General features: G+C 40.0%; 1 protein-coding gene across 1 annotated transcript in view; it reads left to right on the forward strand.

Moving 5' to 3' along the window:
* Positions 1-17,211, forward strand: part of LOC124615621 (stomatin-like protein 2, mitochondrial) — a 97,540-nt gene that overhangs the window by 51,847 nt on the left and 28,482 nt on the right. The window lies entirely within an intron of this gene.

Raw genomic sequence — 17,211 nt, forward strand, 5'->3', positions numbered from 1 at the left:
AACTAAACTAGGTTTTCAAACAAGATTCACAGGTCTTTTGAGAGAACTGAAGGTACCCTAGATCATGGTAACAGAGAAAAATAGCGAAACAAATCCTGTTGCTTTAATTCGCTCATAACTTATTATGGACTTTGCTGCTCACTATGAATATAACAAACATTCCCCATGTGCTTTATGTATTTGTACCTCAGTACTTATTATTGTCTGTGTCCTATGTGATATTCATGTCTTAACTTCATTAGCTGTGAGGGTAACATTTCTGCATCGTGATACAATTAATAATAATGCTTCAGTGGAAATACGTCACCTACTAATCCCTAAATGCGTGGTCGACTCTCACATTGCCTATTACCTTCCTATTCCCTATCACCATATACAAGTTGTAGACTTCTGTGGTCGATCCAAAACTGTTTCAACATCATTTTAACTGAATACAGTTTTAACTTTGGCTTCTTATATCTCATTGAGTCACGATAGATATGAAATTTTCACAACAACTATTTAGCAAGATACAGGTAAGGCTTTCCAATATGAAATATCATTCACTTACTGCTTCCGAAATTTCTACAAAATCAGTTCAAATTTGATTTCCATAAAAATTACAAAAATAGATCACATTCAAGTTTATTTTAGGAAATTTGTTTTCCAAAATTGTTTTCAAACTAATCATAGTTAGAAAGAGCATGCAGAAAATAACATTAGATTTTCCAATGTGTGCTAACAATACCTGAAAATGGCGGACATATTTGAGGGAATGTACCATGACAACAGGATACATTGCAACAATCTGTTGTCCATATTTCGTTGCATGTGGTTTCTATTTTTAAATTGACAAGTAATGTCTCTCTATATTGTGATGCCCCATGATGACATTGTCACTACCCATTCAAGAACATGAACTGGCAACCCAATAGGGGTCATGAAAATATATCTGGGAGTGGGTTTCTTCATCCAGTTTCCCAAGCCAGTAATCTGGTTTCTTAATTTAAGCTACAAAGATACATATTTGGTTATAATAGAGGGAAACATTCCACGTAGGAAAAATATATATCTAAAAACAAAGATGATGTGACTTACCAAATGAAAGTGCTGGCAGGTCGACAGACACACAAACGAACACAAACATACACACAAAATTCAAGCTTTCGCAACAAACTGTTGCCTCACACACACACACACACACACACACACACACACACACACACACACACACACACACACATATCCATCCACACATATACAGACACAAGCAGACATATTTAAATATGTCTGCTTGTGTCTGTATATGTGTGGATGGATATGTGTGTGTGTGCGAGTTTATACCCGTCCTTTTTTCCCCCTAAGGTAAGTCTTTCCGCTCCCGGGATTGGAATGACTCCTTACCCTCTCCCTTAAAACCCACATCCTTTCGTCTTTCCCTCTCCTTCCCTCTTTCCTGATGAGGCAACAGTTTGTTGCGAAAGCTTGAATTTTGTGTGTATGTTTGTGTTCGTTTGTGTGTCTGTCGACCTGCCAGCACTTTCATTTGGTAAGTCACATCATCTTTGTTTTTAGATATAAGATACATATTTGTTTTCAAGATGCTGCTCAGTGGTTTTATTGGGCAGAGTTGCAACCTGTAATACATCCCTTCATAGCTCATTATGTCAACAAGAGAATGTTGCAAACTGTTCATTGTTGCACTATTTTATTTTATTTGTTGGTGGCCTTTGTAGGCTAATATGAGTGCCACCAAACCCATCACATGGAGAGTTTCTGTGGCTGGCGACAAAAATGTTCCATTCTGTATTAGTGTTGAAATTGTTGTGGCTACACAGATTGACAGAATTTGTACAATTTTTATATTGTGCACCTGGGATGTTGCTGAAATAATATAATTTAGGGAGTTTTGTTTGAGTCAATAAAAGTCAGTCAATTTTTGAATAAACACATGTACAGGTAATGTATCATTCTGCAAGTGATTGAAATAATGCAACAATGAACAGTTTGCAACATGTCTTGTTTACATAATAAGCTACGAAGGGATGTATTGTAGGTTGCGAATTTTCCTAATGGAACCCTTGAGCAGCATCTTAAAAACAAACTAACAATTCTTAATATATCTTTGGACCTCCCCCCAAGAACCATGGACCTTGCCGTTGGTAGGGAGGCTTGCGTGCCTCAGTGATACAGATAGCTGTACCGTAGGTGCAACCACAACGGAGGGGTATCTGTTGAGAGGCCAGACAAACGTGTGGTTCCTGAAGAGGGGCAGCAGCCTTTTCAGTAGTTGCAGGGGCAACAGTCTGGATGATTGACTGATATGGCCTTGTAACACTAACCAAAACGGCCTTGCTGTGCGAACGGCTGAAAGCAAGGGGAAACTACAGCTGTAATTTTTCCCGAAGGCATGCAGCTTTACTGTATGGTTAAATGATGATAGCGTCCTCTTGGGTAAAATATTCCGGAGGTAAAATAGTCCCCCATTCGGATCTCCAGGCGAGGACTACTCAGGAGGACGTTGTCATCAGGAGAAAGAAAACTGGTGTCCTACGGATCAGAGTGTGGAATGTCAGATCCCTTAATCGGGCAGGTAGGTTAGAAAATTTAAAAAGGGAAATGGATAGGTTAAAGTTAGATATAGTGAGAATTAGTGAAGTTTGGTGGCAGGATGGACAAGACTTTTGGTCAGGCGAATACAGGGTTATAAATACAAAATCAAATAGGGGTAGTGCAGGAGTTGGTTTAATAATGAATAAAAAAAAATAGGAGTGCGGGTAAGCTACTACTAACAGCAAAGTGAACGCCTTATTGTGGGCAAGATAGACATGAAGCCTACACCTACTACAATAGTACAAGTTTATATGCCAACTAGCTCTGCAGATGAAGAAGAAATTGAAGAAATGTATGATGAAATAAAAGAAATTATTCGGATAGTGAAGGGAGACGAAAATTTAATAGTCATGGGTGACTGAAATTCAGTAGTAGGAAAAGGGAGAGAAGGAAATGTAGTAGGTGAATATGGATTGGGGGTAAGAAATGAAAGAGGAATCCGCATGGTAGAATTTTGCACAGAGCATAACTTAATCATAGCTAACACTTGGTTCAAAAATCATAAAAGAAGGTTGTATACACGGAAGAAGCCTGGAGATACTGACAGGTTTCAGATAGATTTTCTAATGGTAAGACAGAGATTTAGGAACCAGGTTTTAAATTGTAAGATGTTTCCAGGAGCAGATGTGGACTCAGACCACAACCTATTGGTTATGAACTGTAGATTAAAACTGAAGAAACTGCAAAAAGTTGGGAATTTAAGGAGATGGGACCTGGATAAACTGACTAAACCAGAGATTGTACAGAGTTTCAGGGAGAGCATAAGGGAACAATTGACAGGAATGGGGGAAAGAAATACAGTAGAAGAAGAATGGATAGGTTTGAGAGATGAAGTAGTGAAGGCAGCAGAGGATCAAGTAGGTAAAAAGACGAGGGCTAGTAGAAATCCTTGGGTAACAGAAGACATATTGAATTTAATTGATGAAAGGAGAAAATATAAAAATGCAGTAAATGAAGCAGGCAAAAAGGAATACAAACGTCTCAAAAATGAGATCGACAGGAAGTGCAAAATGGGTAAGCAGGCATGGCTAGAGGACAAATGTAAGGATGTAGAGGCTTATCTCACTAGGGGTAAGATAGATACTGCCTACAGGAAAATTAAAGAGACCTTTGGAGAAAAGAGAACCACTTGCATGATTATCAATAGCTCAGATGGAAACCCAGTTCTAAGCAAAGAAGGGAAAGCAGAAAAGTGGAAGGAGTATATAGAGGGCCTATACAAGGGCAATGTACTTGAGGGCAATGTTCTGGAAATGGAAGAGGATGTAGATGAAGATGAAATGGGAGATCCGATACTGCATGAAGAATTTGACAGAGCACTGAAAGACCTGAGTCGAAACAAGGTCCCAGGAGTAGACAACATTCCATTAGAACTACTGATGGCCTTGGGAGAGCCGAGCCATTCCTGACAAAACTCTACCATCTGGTGAGCAAGATGTATGAGACAGGTGAAATACCCTCAGACTTCAAGAAGAATATAGTAATTCCAATCCCAAAGAAAGCAGGTGCTGACAGATGTGAAAATTACCGAACAATCAGTTTAATAAGTCACGGATGCAAAATACTAACGCGAATTCTTTACAGACGAATCGAAAAAATGCTAGAAGCCGACCTCAGGGAAGATCAGTTTGGATTCCGTAGAAATATTGGAACACGTGAGGCAATACTGACCCTACGACTTATCTTAGAAGCTAGATTAAGGAAAGGCAAACCTACATTTCTAGCATTTGTAAACTTAGAGAAAGCTTTTGACAATGTTGACTGGAATACTCTCTTTCAAATTCTGAAGGTGGCAGGGGTAAAATACAGGGAGCGAAAGGCTATTTACAATTTGTACAGAAACCAGATGGCAGTTATAAGAGTCGAGGGGCATGAAAGGGAAGCAGTGGTTGGGAAGAGAGTGAGACAGGGTTGTACCCGCTCTCCGATGTTATTCAATCTGTATATTGAGCAAGCAGTGAAGGAAACAAAAGAAAAATTCGGAGTAGGGTATTAAAATCCATGGAGAAGAAATAAAAACTTTGAGGTTTGCCAATGACATTGTAATTCTGTCAGAAAGAGCAAAGGACTTAGAAGAGCAGTTGAACGGAATGGATAGTGTCTTGAAAGGAGGATATAAGATGAACATCAACAAAGGCAAAACGGGATAATGGAATGTAGTTGAATTAAGTCGGGTGATGCTGAGGGAATTAGATTAGGAAATGAGACACTTAAAGTAGTAAAGGAGTTTTGCTATTTAGGGAGCAAAATAACTGATGATGGTCGAAGTAGAGAGGATATAAAATGTAGACTGGCAATGGCAAGGAAAGCCTTTCTGAAGAAGAGAAATTTGTTAACATCGAGTATAGATTTAAGTGCCAGGAAGACGTTTTTGAAAGTATTTGTATGGAAGTGAAACATGGCGATAACTAGTTTGGACAAGAAGAGAATAGAAGCTTGTGAAATGTGGTGCTACAGAAGAATGCTGAAGATTAGATAGGTAGATCATATAACTAATGAGGAAGTATTGAATAGGATTGGGGAGAAGAGGAATTTGTGGCACAACTTGACTAGAAGAAGGGATCGGTTGGTAGGACATGTTCTGAAGCATCAAAGGATCACCAATTTAGTATTGGAGGGCAGCGTGGAGGGTAAAAATCATAGAGGGAGACCAAGAGATGAATACACTAAACAGATACAGAAGGATGTAGCTTGCAGTAGGTACTGGGAGATGAAGAAGTTTGCACAGGATAGAGTATCATGGAGAGCTGCATCAAACCAGTCTTAGGACTGAAGACCACAACATCAATATCTTTGGAATCTGTATTGAGAAACCAGATCACAGGCTTGGAAACCTGGATGAAGAAACCCACCCTCAGCTATATTTGGAGTTGCCAGTTCATGTTCTTGAACAGGTTGTGACGATGTCCTTGTGGGCCAACACAACATAATGAGATATTACTTGTCAGTTTAAACACATGCAACGAAACATGGACAACAGGTTTCTGCAAGGTTGCCTTTTGTCATGATACATTCCCTCAAACAAGTCTGCCATTTTCAGGTATTGTTAGCACACATACTGGAAAATCGAATGCTATTTTCTGGATATTTGAAAACGTGTGCTTTCTAATTGTGATTAGTCTGAAATAATTTATGGAAAATAAATTTCCTAAAAACAAAGAGGTGTCAAGGTGCTTTGTTATCACTGTCATACCTTTAGACCATGAGATATAAGAAACAACACTTTGAAACTCTTTCAGATGCCAATTTTTTTTGGGCGATTTTTGCCTAAAATTTTCTGGCTGAATGTCATTCATAAAATTATTTTCATTATTATTCATAAGAGAACGCATAAAATTGTATAAGAGGGCCAAATTGCATTTCTTTCAATGGCATACCGTCTGAGGTATAACAGTTGAAAGTTGCCAGTAATTGATGCTCGCCCAGCCCAAAGTTGCACATGGAGTCAAACAAATAAGTATGTCTTGACCAGTATTGCTTTGAAAAACATTAAACTGTACCATTGTTCATCAGAAACATGTACGAACATTCACATAAAATTTCATCAAAATCCATGATAGTCAAGCAAGAAAATATTCCAAAATTAAATGGTCTAACGTGGAATGACTACTCCCTGACTGTACCTGTGCCATTGAATCCTTTGGAATTACCAAACGAAAAAGTTCCTTAACCTCAGGTACGCAGCTCTTATGGTTCTTTCACATTAACAGCCTTATCAGCCTTATGACTCTAGCAATAATACAGATTCCTCCCTCCCTAAGAAAGAAAAGGTCTTTCAAATAACTTTTGACGTGATCGGATGTTTGTGTACCAGATTTTGATGCTGTCGCAATGACATGTAGTGCTTGAAAAAGAGATTCTCAAATTCTCATTCCAGACTCACTGTTAGTTTCTTTTAAAACTATGAGTAGGTGGGTGGTCAGTGTGAAAAAAACCATGTTGACCCTCGTACCCAGTGAAAAGAAAGTTGTTCATCCCATTATCCCAAAGGATTTGAAGGCACAGGTGCAGACATGGTACATATAAGCTTTTTGATGTTGCGAGAACCTTGTGAGAAGATATTCAGATCTAGTTCTGTTGAAAGATTCTGATGTTGATCTTCATTTGAAAAACAGTATAATTAAGCTGCAGTCACTAGTGCATAATTAATTCTTTTTGCCACAGCTTACCAGTGTACTGAAATACGCCTGATACAAATCGGGATATTTAGAGGATGATGTACAATGGTTTGAAATTCTGCTGAATTTTGTTTTATGTTTGTTTTCCCTGTCATGTATATTATGTGAAGAAATCTTGCTCATTTTATGTGCAAGATGTATATAAACATTATGTTTTAAACATTTATTTACAGATTATCTTTATTGTAATGATTTTGTATCATAATAATGAGCTGCTTATTATTTCCAATTAACAAAATAAACTTATTTGAAACAGTAAACTAAAAAAAAAAAGAAAAGAAAAAAGAATGTAAAAATCACAATTTATAACATAATACAAATGTAACTTAAATAAATAATTGATGTTTAGATATTTTAATTAGGTATGTTGAAAATACTCCAACAGCACATTGCATGAAGCATATTTTCCAAAAATAGTATTTCAGAAAGCAGCTTTATTACACTTGGACGTATGTAGCTTCAAAGCTTCTTTTTGTAACAAAAGCTTTCATTTTCCAAAATTATTTGATGGTGGTGGGGTATTTTGCAAAATTTCAAATTACTACATAATCTGAGTATACAGTTTTCAAGAGTGTTAATTACATCTCAACTTTTATGTGAGAAACATTTTTCATATTTAATATTTTGAAGATATTCCCTCCAAACCTAATATGCCAAATTATTTTTTGGGGTATATTTTACTCTACTCCTTAAATGTGAAACTGAACATGAACAAAAAAAATATGTATTGCATTATTTTGTCCCCTCTACACACCCACCAAGATTCATCAAGATCATTTGACACTTGGGAATGTTCCCTTGTCAGCAGGACAAAATGGTAACCTGACCATTTTTGGAACAAACTTGGTCACGTGACTAGGTGCAGCCATGTCCAGTTTAAAGTAGTGCCCATTCTCATCTCACAGTGTGAATACGCAAAGTAGTGCTTAGGATATGAATACCTTCACAAGAAGCAGCAACAACTTGCTGTTAAAGTCATTAATTTTACTGGCAGTGAGAATGAGAAAGGTTTGATACTGCCAAACTGAGAGATAGGGCGACAGCAGGTGCAAGCAAATGTCGACAAGCAAAAGTTAAGTTAGCCAGCGGTGTGCAAAAATCAGAGGGGGGGGGGGGGGGGACAATGCTTAGTGGATGTGGATTCTAGTATCTGCCTCAAAACAGAATAGATAAAATGTACACAATAAATATTTCCTTGATGGTAGAGGTAAATGTGTTATTAGACAGAAATTTCTGTGGTACAGGCAAATACCATCTTGGCAAAAACTTCACAGCTTTTGTCACATAGAACTGGACTTCAAGGTTAAGACAAAAACTCTGAGAAAAACTGTTCCATCTTTGGGATTTGAACATACTTATGAAGAGAATATACTGTATACATTCAATTTTTTGCAGAAAATGAAGCATCAGAATAACAACACTTAGTAGTTTTATTTAGTAAAATTATGGATTCATACACTTTACATTCGTAAAGTTCTACATGTTGTAGAGTGGTAGTGTATGAAGATTATCATCAAACAACAGTGCCAGAAAATGTATCATTGTGGTGAGTGCTGAGTTTAATTTTGTATTTGCTTCTTTACTAAGGCTGTAACAGGAAAATGTTAGAATTTTATGTTGAAATTGACAGAGAAAAATTAAAAATCAACAGGGACAAGGAAATTCACACTTTGGCATTAATTAAGGAACACTAACCTTCTTCTCTTCATTCTGTTCACAAGGTTTTCTAAGAAAATGATTCCCTTCGTACTGCTTCCATTCTATCCACACACAAATCCTATAGAACTGGTGTGGAATCTTGCGAAGAATAAGAACTGGATTCATATAACATCAAGCATCTAGCATTCTGACTTAAAAAAATAACAGCTGCTATTTCCGCTGCTAATAAATAAACATTGTCACCATGCCTGGTGCAAGTCTTTTGGCATAATGCTACTTCTCTTACTTGTTATCAGTTTTGCAACATTCATATTTAAGCAGCTTCCCAGTTGGCCTCACAAGCCAAAAATGCTAACCACTAGATGATGTGGTTCATTTGTGTTTGCTGCTGTGACATTAGAAGACTTGAAAGGCCATGCATCTTACCAAAAAAGTGTGTGATGACTACTTGAGGAGGGATACTTTGACAGATGAGGAAAGTGAAAATGCTATAAAATCAGTCAGCATAGATCCGTACAAAGAGAGAATCATGTGCCACTGAAACAGTAGATGACTAATCAACAGACAAAGCTATGGAAAATAATGCTGGGGAAAGTAGTTTTATGGTACTGCCAGCAAAGGGTCATGAGCAGCCAAGATGAGATGTGCTGTATGTTCTGTTTTTGTTCTTGTTCTAAATAGGTACTTCATTTAGCGGTGCATACAGACGTGTAGCATATGACAGCACATTACATGTAAGAGTTCTAGAGTGTACACTAGTATTACCTTTCCTCTGCACTTCTCAGGTATGCCATTCTGTCCAGCTAAGATGTTTCCTTTGCCAGGTAATATTTAGTTTTTGTTGTTGCTGTTGTAGACTTTAATATGACCCAATTTAAAAATAAGGGACTCATTATAAACAGTGCAAGAATTTATTTATTTAAAACAATGGTAGAGAGAAAAACAACAATAAGGCTGATACTGGAAAAAAGTGTGGGCTTGTACACTTGCAGATCATTCAAAAGGGAAAAGGAATTTCTGGAAATACATGGTTGTGCAAGAAATATTACCAGTACCGTATTATTCTTTAAGCTACAACACTTCGGGTATCAGTTTTCACATTGTGTACCCAAGTCCTTGAGTTCATGAAATCATGTCAAGTAATTTCAAGAGTTGCACAAAGGGTGAAATTTGTATGACTGTACTCAGAAGTGGAAAGTGTTAAAAGTGACACACACATTTTTGCCCTTGCTCCAGTGTTCTTAGCCTTATTTGTCCACAGACAACACAACAGTTGTCTCACCAATTTTAATGTAATAGGATTGTTTTTGGGAGAGTAAGTAAGCAAATGTTCGTAGTATCGGCACACCAGAAAATGTTGAGGCCAAGTTAGTGAACCTTACTCTTACTCTGTCCAAGTAAATCAACAAGAAGGACCAATGATGCATTTTCATATTTGCATCAGTCTGTGTAATGCATTTTTTATTCCAGACTTAATTAATTTGGCAATGTATATGGAATGAAGACAGTAGGTTGCAAATGTGAGAATTGAGGAACAATCTGTGTTATAGAATGAATGGTTTTTTAATTAAACTTACATTTATGTGAGACATGTTGTAAACAAACAGAATATTTAGCTATGTGTCATGGAACATTTGTGAATAGCACACATGAAAAAAAATCTATGAAAATTTAGCCATACTGAGAAACAGACCTTTATTTCCCAGCTCGTGCAGCCATGCTCCCATTGTACAGACAGTGATTCATGCAAGAAAGAGCATGCCCACTTTCTGTTGCCAGTATTTATAGTCTTGGTGTAATCTTAAGTGGTGTAGATCTTGGGATTAGCCTTTCACTAACTGTTGCGTTCTTCCATACTCTCAGCAATATCTAACCTCCAAAAAATTCTCCTACCACTACAATTGTGTCAGTGTCAGACTTATCGTTGTACTGCAGGTGTTTCTGCTTAAACTTGTTTAAATATATTAGGATAGACAAGACTGTTACATACAAGAAACAGTTAGGAGAATTTTAATGTAATTTAGATGTACACTTCAGCACAGATGAAATTTCACACAGTCTTTCCATTATAGGAGCCACTAATCCATAAAGCCACTAATCCACTATACCAGATCTAATCCACAATGCCAGATTATCGGTGTAAATAACTCTGTTATACTCGGGAAAATATCTGAATTGAAAAAGCATTTAAGAGAGAGAGAAGTTCGCTTACTACAGTGTGTAGTATGTTAAAACAGAACTAAATGATGGGAATGCACAAAGTATCTGCCATGCTTGTGTCAAAAGCAGAGAAAATAGATCGAATTTTAAATATGCTCAGGAGATAAAAAGACAAAGAGAGAACAGGTGTTGTTAACTAGCCATGAGAGTTGTAGAGATTTGTTGCAAGAGGCTTACCAGGTTATCAACAGCACATAAGTGGTTGGCTGCCCATAGTGTCAACACCAGGCTTGTATGATCTCAAGTCTGGTACCCACAAATACCAATTCTCATTGCATGACATAATTAATGGCAATGGAGGTCAGAGCACACTGTTATCTAACATGGTGGCAGACTACTGCAACAATGTTCATCTTGACAAAGAGCAAATAAGCTATGAACAAGGAAAAAAAGGGCTACAACTGAGCAACAAATGAGTTGAGTGAGGAGGAGTGTGGTATCTCTGGCCATTTTATAACCTGGGTAGTATCCTCCACAGCTAAAAACATAGCCTTCACTGGCAACCAAGTAGGGAAACTGCACTGGTGAACTTCTGTCATATCTTTATGGCAGGGGTGAGGACTGCTTTTAGCTCTTGGGTTGCTGTCTTCAAGTGGTGCCAGCAAGATGACAAGTAGGAAACCATTTTCTTCCACAACCAAATGGACCATTAACAAACAGAGAAAGCTTTATCTAATGCTCAACATTGTATGGGGAATTTTGTAAATGTGCTTTTTGGAATTTGTGTAATTATTATGATGTCACTGACATAGTCCAATACTTTCACAACACACTGTAAATTTCAGAATTTCAACAATATGCTGAAAAGGATAGGTTGCTACACTGTAAAGATGACATGTTGAGTTGCAGGCAGGCACAACGAAAAGACTGGGAGCACACTGCCAGAGTGGTCACATCAAAGAAGTCCAACATGCTTCCAATCCCTGCTTAAATCCTGAGGCTGTTCTTAGAACTTCTTCCCTGAATCCATTTCTGTCCTCACCCCTATGAAACAATTCGCACCCACTTTCTACATGTTCCCTGAAATCTACAAACCCAACACTTCTGGATGCCCCATTGTAGCTGATTAGTGTGCTCATATTGGAAGAATTTCGGACTTCATTGAGCAACACCTTCAACCAATTGCCCAAAATCTAGCCTCCCACATCAAATATACCAAACACTTCCTTCACTGACTCTCCACTGTCTCCACCCCTTTACCCCCTGGATCTCTACTCATCAGTGTTGACGTCCCTTCCCTATACACCAACATCCCTCATACCAATGGTCTTGCTGCTATTGAATACCACCTCTCCCAACATCCGCCAGACTCGAAATCCACTATCTCACCCCACGTTCACCTACCGAGCGAGGTGGCGCAGTGGTTAGCACACTGGACTCGCATTCGGGAGGACGACGGTTCAATCCCGTCTCCGGCCATCCTGATTTAGGTTTTCCGTGATTTCCCTAAATCGCTTCAGGCAAATGCCGGGATGGTTCCTTTGAAAGGGCATGGCCGATTTCCTTCCCCATCCTTCCCTCACCCGAGCTTGCGCTCCGTCTCTACTGACCTCGTTGTCGACGGGACGTTAAACACTAATCTCCTCCTCCTCCTCCTCCTCCTTCTCTCCCATGTTCACCTTACTAACTCCATCCTAATGTGCAACTACTTTTCCTGTAAAGGGAAGGTATACAAATAAACCTGTGCCACAGCCATTAACACACTGCTATATCATCCTCTGGGGCACCTGTTCTGGGCCATCTAGAGGAAACCTTACTAGCTTCCAAAACCACCCAACCCCAAACCCCTGGTATGGTTCAGGTTCGTTGATGATATCTTAAAGTACTGAACTAAGGATCACGTCAATATATACTCATTCCTTCACTACCTCAACACTTCGATTCCCATCCACCTCTCCTGGGCCTCCTTGAACTAGTGTAGGATGTTGACCTCCTCCTGTCCTATAGTCCCATCCACACCATTGTCCACATACACCCACCAACCACCAACAGTACCTGCATTACAACAGCTGCCATCCCTTCCACACCAAAATGTCCATCCCATACAGCCTGACCATCCGGGAACAGTGTATGTTTTATGACAAGAATGCCTCTGCCCAGCATACCAAAGTTCTCATAAAGACCTTCACAGACAGGCACTATCCCTTGATCTATTCCGCAAACAGATTTTGTGCACCATATCCCCACATATCCCCAATCCTCTCACTAACTTCAAGAACCATTTACAAAGAAGTGCCCCTTTTGCCACCCAGTACCATTCCAAACTGGAACAGCTGAATCACATCCTTCATCAGGGCTTTTAGTATCTATTACCATGCCCTGAAATGATGGGCATCCACACAAGATCCTTTCCACCCCTGCTTAAGTGGTGGTCTGTTACCTACCCAACCTCCACATCTTAATGGATACCTATGCCACTCCCAAACCCAACCTCTTGCCACTGGAATCATACCTCTGTGGGAGACCCAGGTGCAAAGACTACTCAGCCCATCTACATCTACATCTACATTGATACTCCGCAAGCCACCCAACGGTGTATGGCGGAGGGCACTTTACGTGCCACTGTCATTACCTCCCTTTCCTGTTCCAGTCGCGTATGGTTCGCGGGAAGAACGACTGTCTGAAAGCCTCCGTGCGCGCTCTAATCTCTCTAATTTTACATTCGTGATCTCCTCGGGAGGTATAAGTAGGGGGAAGCAATATATTCGATACCTCATCCAGAAACGCACCCTCTCGAAACCTGGCGAGCAAGCTACACCGCGATGCAGAGCGCCTCTCTTGCAGAGTCTGCCACTTGGGTTTATTAAACATCTCCGTAACACTATCACGGTTACCAAATAACCCGGTGACGAAACGCGCCGCTCTTCTTTGGATCTTCTCTATCTCCTCCGTCAACCCGACCTGGTACAGATCCCACACTGATGAGCAATACTCAAGTATAGGTCGAACGAGTGTTTTGTAAGCCACCTCCTTTGTTGATGGCATTCCCTATTCCAGTCCTGTTACAGGCTTATCATACTCCATCAGAGGCCAGGCCACCGGTGAAAGTGGCCATGTCATATACTAGCTCTGCTGCAATCGTTGCACAGCTTATTATAGTAGCATGATTATCAACCAGCTGTCGGCCAGGATGAATGGTTACTGTCAAACTGTGGCAAAGAGCAAAGTGAACCGCCCTGTGGCACAACATGCTGTGGAACTTAACAAGCTTGATGTAGATGGCTGCTTCACAACCTGAGCTATTTAGATCCTCCCTTCTACCACCAGCTTATTTAAACTGTGCAGATGGGAGTTGTCCTTATAATACATTTTCTACTCCTGAAATCGTACTGGCCTCACCTACAGTACCCTACTGTCTCCACAGTTCACCTAATAATTTTCACCCTGGCGGTGCCATCACCTCCTTCCAACTCATGCCCCTCACCCTCATTGTGCTCTGCTTTCTGCTGATGAACCCACGAGTTTTTTCTTCTTCTCTGTTCTCCTTTTCTGCTCCCCATGCCCCCTCTTCCCTCCCCCACAGCCTTATTCGGCAACCATGTAGTCCCTGTGTCCTCCACCAAGCAGTGCTGACTTCTCTCCCATACCCTAACCAGCTATTACTCCCTCTTCTCTGCTCCACTCCAGATTTCACATAGCACCATTACATTTTGGCCGAAGTGGCTGTAGATAGTTGTCGTGTGTGTGTGTGTGTGTGTGTGTGTGTGTGTGTGTGTGTGTGTGTGGTGTTAACCAGTATCGTTGAAATGGCTCTACACTTGCAAACAGATAAATCAGCAGCAGCATCGACAGCAGCAAAACTGTTTGTTTGAATTTCTGGTGGTGCAGTGGGCTTCTTCCACCATCTTTACATCTTGGGTGGGTTGCTCTTCCATTAGCTGAAACTATGAAAGTCCTGGGGCTCATGCTTGATAGAAAACTTTCTTGGTGCTCCCACATGTCTTACCTGGCCACATGCTGTTCCTGGGCTCTCAATGCCCTGTGTGTCCTAAGTTGTACTTCCTGGGGAGCAGATCAGACCACCCTCCTCTATATGTACCAACCCCTTGTCTGTCCGAAACTAGGCTTTGGGTGTTTTGTTTATTCACCTGCATGTCCATTCATCTTACACTGTGTTAATACAGTCCACCGTTGTGGAATCCATTTGGCCATTGGCACCTGCTTCACTAGCCTGGTTGAGGGCCTGCTGAACTACCGCTGTCATACCGGCATGATGTTCTCCTCAGCAGATATGGATGCTGTTTGTCTGCCATGCCTGGCCATCCATCTTCAACCTCCTCCTTCGATGACTCTTTTGGTCACCGGTATGGCACGCGTCCCTCTTCTCTGTTACCTCATGGAGTTCACTTTCAGCTCTCGCAGCTTAACTTCTCACTACCTGCCACTTTCCTTCATCACCTTGGCTTCATGCGGCAGCCTGTGTTCACCTTGGCCTTCGTTCGCTTCCTAAGGACACCACTCCGGCCTTGCTCTATCACCTTCAGTTTCATAACCTCTGCATGGAACTTCGCGGTAGTACCTTTGAGTACGATGATGGATCTTGGATTGACCATAGTGTTGGGTGTGCCTTCATCATTGGCACCGACATTTTTCTGTATCGGCTTCCGGAACAGTGCTCAATATTTATAGCAGAACCCTTCAGCCTCCATCAGGCCTTCCAGTACATCCAGCAACACAGGCTTTTTAATTGTCATATGCTCTGATTCTCTCAGTGCCCTGCAGAGCCTCTGTGTGCTGGACACAGTCCATCTCTTTGTGCAATGGGTCCAAGAAAGCTTCCACTGGCTCACTGTTGAGGTAGCCAGTGTGATGTTCAAGTGGGTTCCAGGTCACATTGGTTTGATGGAAAATGAGGCCACTGCTGCTGCTGCCAAGGCTACGGTCCTCCTACCTTGGACCACTAGCTCTTCAATCCTTTTGGATGATCTCTGAGTTGCCATGTGTTGTCTGGTGGTGTCACTTTGGCACTGCCACCGGTCTTCTCTTCACAGAAACAGGATCCAGGGAATCAAACCTCTCCCAGTGGTGTAGCCAACCTCCTCTTGCCTTGAAGAGATCATTTGAACTAGGTTGATATTGGTCATTGTCTTATCATTTTAGCTATAACTATTTGTGAAGTGTTTATCCTTCGCCACTTTGTGCACATTGTCATCAACGTTTGACAGTTCTCCATTTGGTGACTAAATGCCCCTTTTTAACCATGTATGTTCTAATGTATGTTTGCTGTTGGAATATTGGGTTGTTTTAGCGAATAACAGATGGGCTGTTAACTGCGTTTCACTTTTTATCTGTCGTAGCAATATGGCAAATGACATTTAATCTTTAGTTTGGGACTTTTGCAGTCTCTGTGGCATATTTTGTGGACCTTTCTCAATGAGAGAGTCCGTGTTCTTAGCTGGCTTTCCTTCCAATGATTGGGCTTAATGTATAGTAGCTTTTAAATTTTTACTTCTTGATGATCTAAGGTTACGACATGGGAGCTTATGACCTTAATTGTTTTTGCACCCTAAAAGACACAAAAAGCAGCAGGAAACCCATAAATTCGGAGTTGTGTCATTTCATTTTTGAAGCTCTATTTACTTATCTCATGAACAGCATATAGATGCTACTTCAGTAAATTTTGAGGCAAATCATCAAACAAAAAATTATATATGTATGTTTGAAGCTTGGTACCCACTAGGGGATATTGCTATGCTGTAGGAATTAATTTTCATGTGGATTACGTGCTAAATGTACCCATAACAAATATTTAAGGCATACAACAAAATTACATTTCATACACCATGCTGTAGAAAATAGTAAACTGACACTGTAAAACAGAAAAAGTCAGCCTTAAATGTGGAGTTTGGTAGAGTAAGGTGTAGGTTTGTTGCATTCATTTATTTATCCATCCGTAGACACTAAATATGTCGAAACACTTGTCCTACTGGAATCATGCATGTTTGTGTGTAAAATTTATTGTATGAAGTATTCATATGCTGCATGAATTATTTTGATATGGATTAAATACGACAGGCTTTCCCGGAAGGAAGGGTCAGTATGCAGAGATATGACAGGAACGATCTGTCAGAACAGAAAAGTCTAGTAAATATAGGATCTGAAATGCCTATTTTAGAAGCTCTGACCACTCGTTGCTCTTCACAACTATAAAACACATCTCTTCTACTGAGCAAGTGTTTGTTTTTGGAGCCCATGTTTACTAGACAATTTTTTGTTGATTTGGTCCATAACACCGTCTTGCAAAATATTGAAAGCAAAGAGCTTGCAGAAGAAGAGATTTTTTTCAGAGTATCGAAGATGCATTAGTGTTTATAGCTCTTAAGGTATCTGTTTTAGAGTGCATGGTTACTAGACATTTTTAATTTGAATGACAGTTCCTGTCATATCTCTGGCTATTGACCATTCCTTTTGGGAGACACTGTATAATATATGTGTGTGTGTGTGTGTGTGTGTGTGTGTGTGTGTGCGTGCACGCGCGCATATATATTCTACATGCGAACATCCTTGATGTCAGTATGACAGAAGTGTGTTTGCTAGCATAAATTTTGATTTTTATGAAATT

Source organism: Schistocerca americana, chromosome 5 (genome assembly GCF_021461395.2).
Source record: "Schistocerca americana isolate TAMUIC-IGC-003095 chromosome 5, iqSchAmer2.1, whole genome shotgun sequence".
Classification (NCBI taxonomy): Eukaryota; Metazoa; Arthropoda; class Insecta; order Orthoptera; family Acrididae; genus Schistocerca; species Schistocerca americana.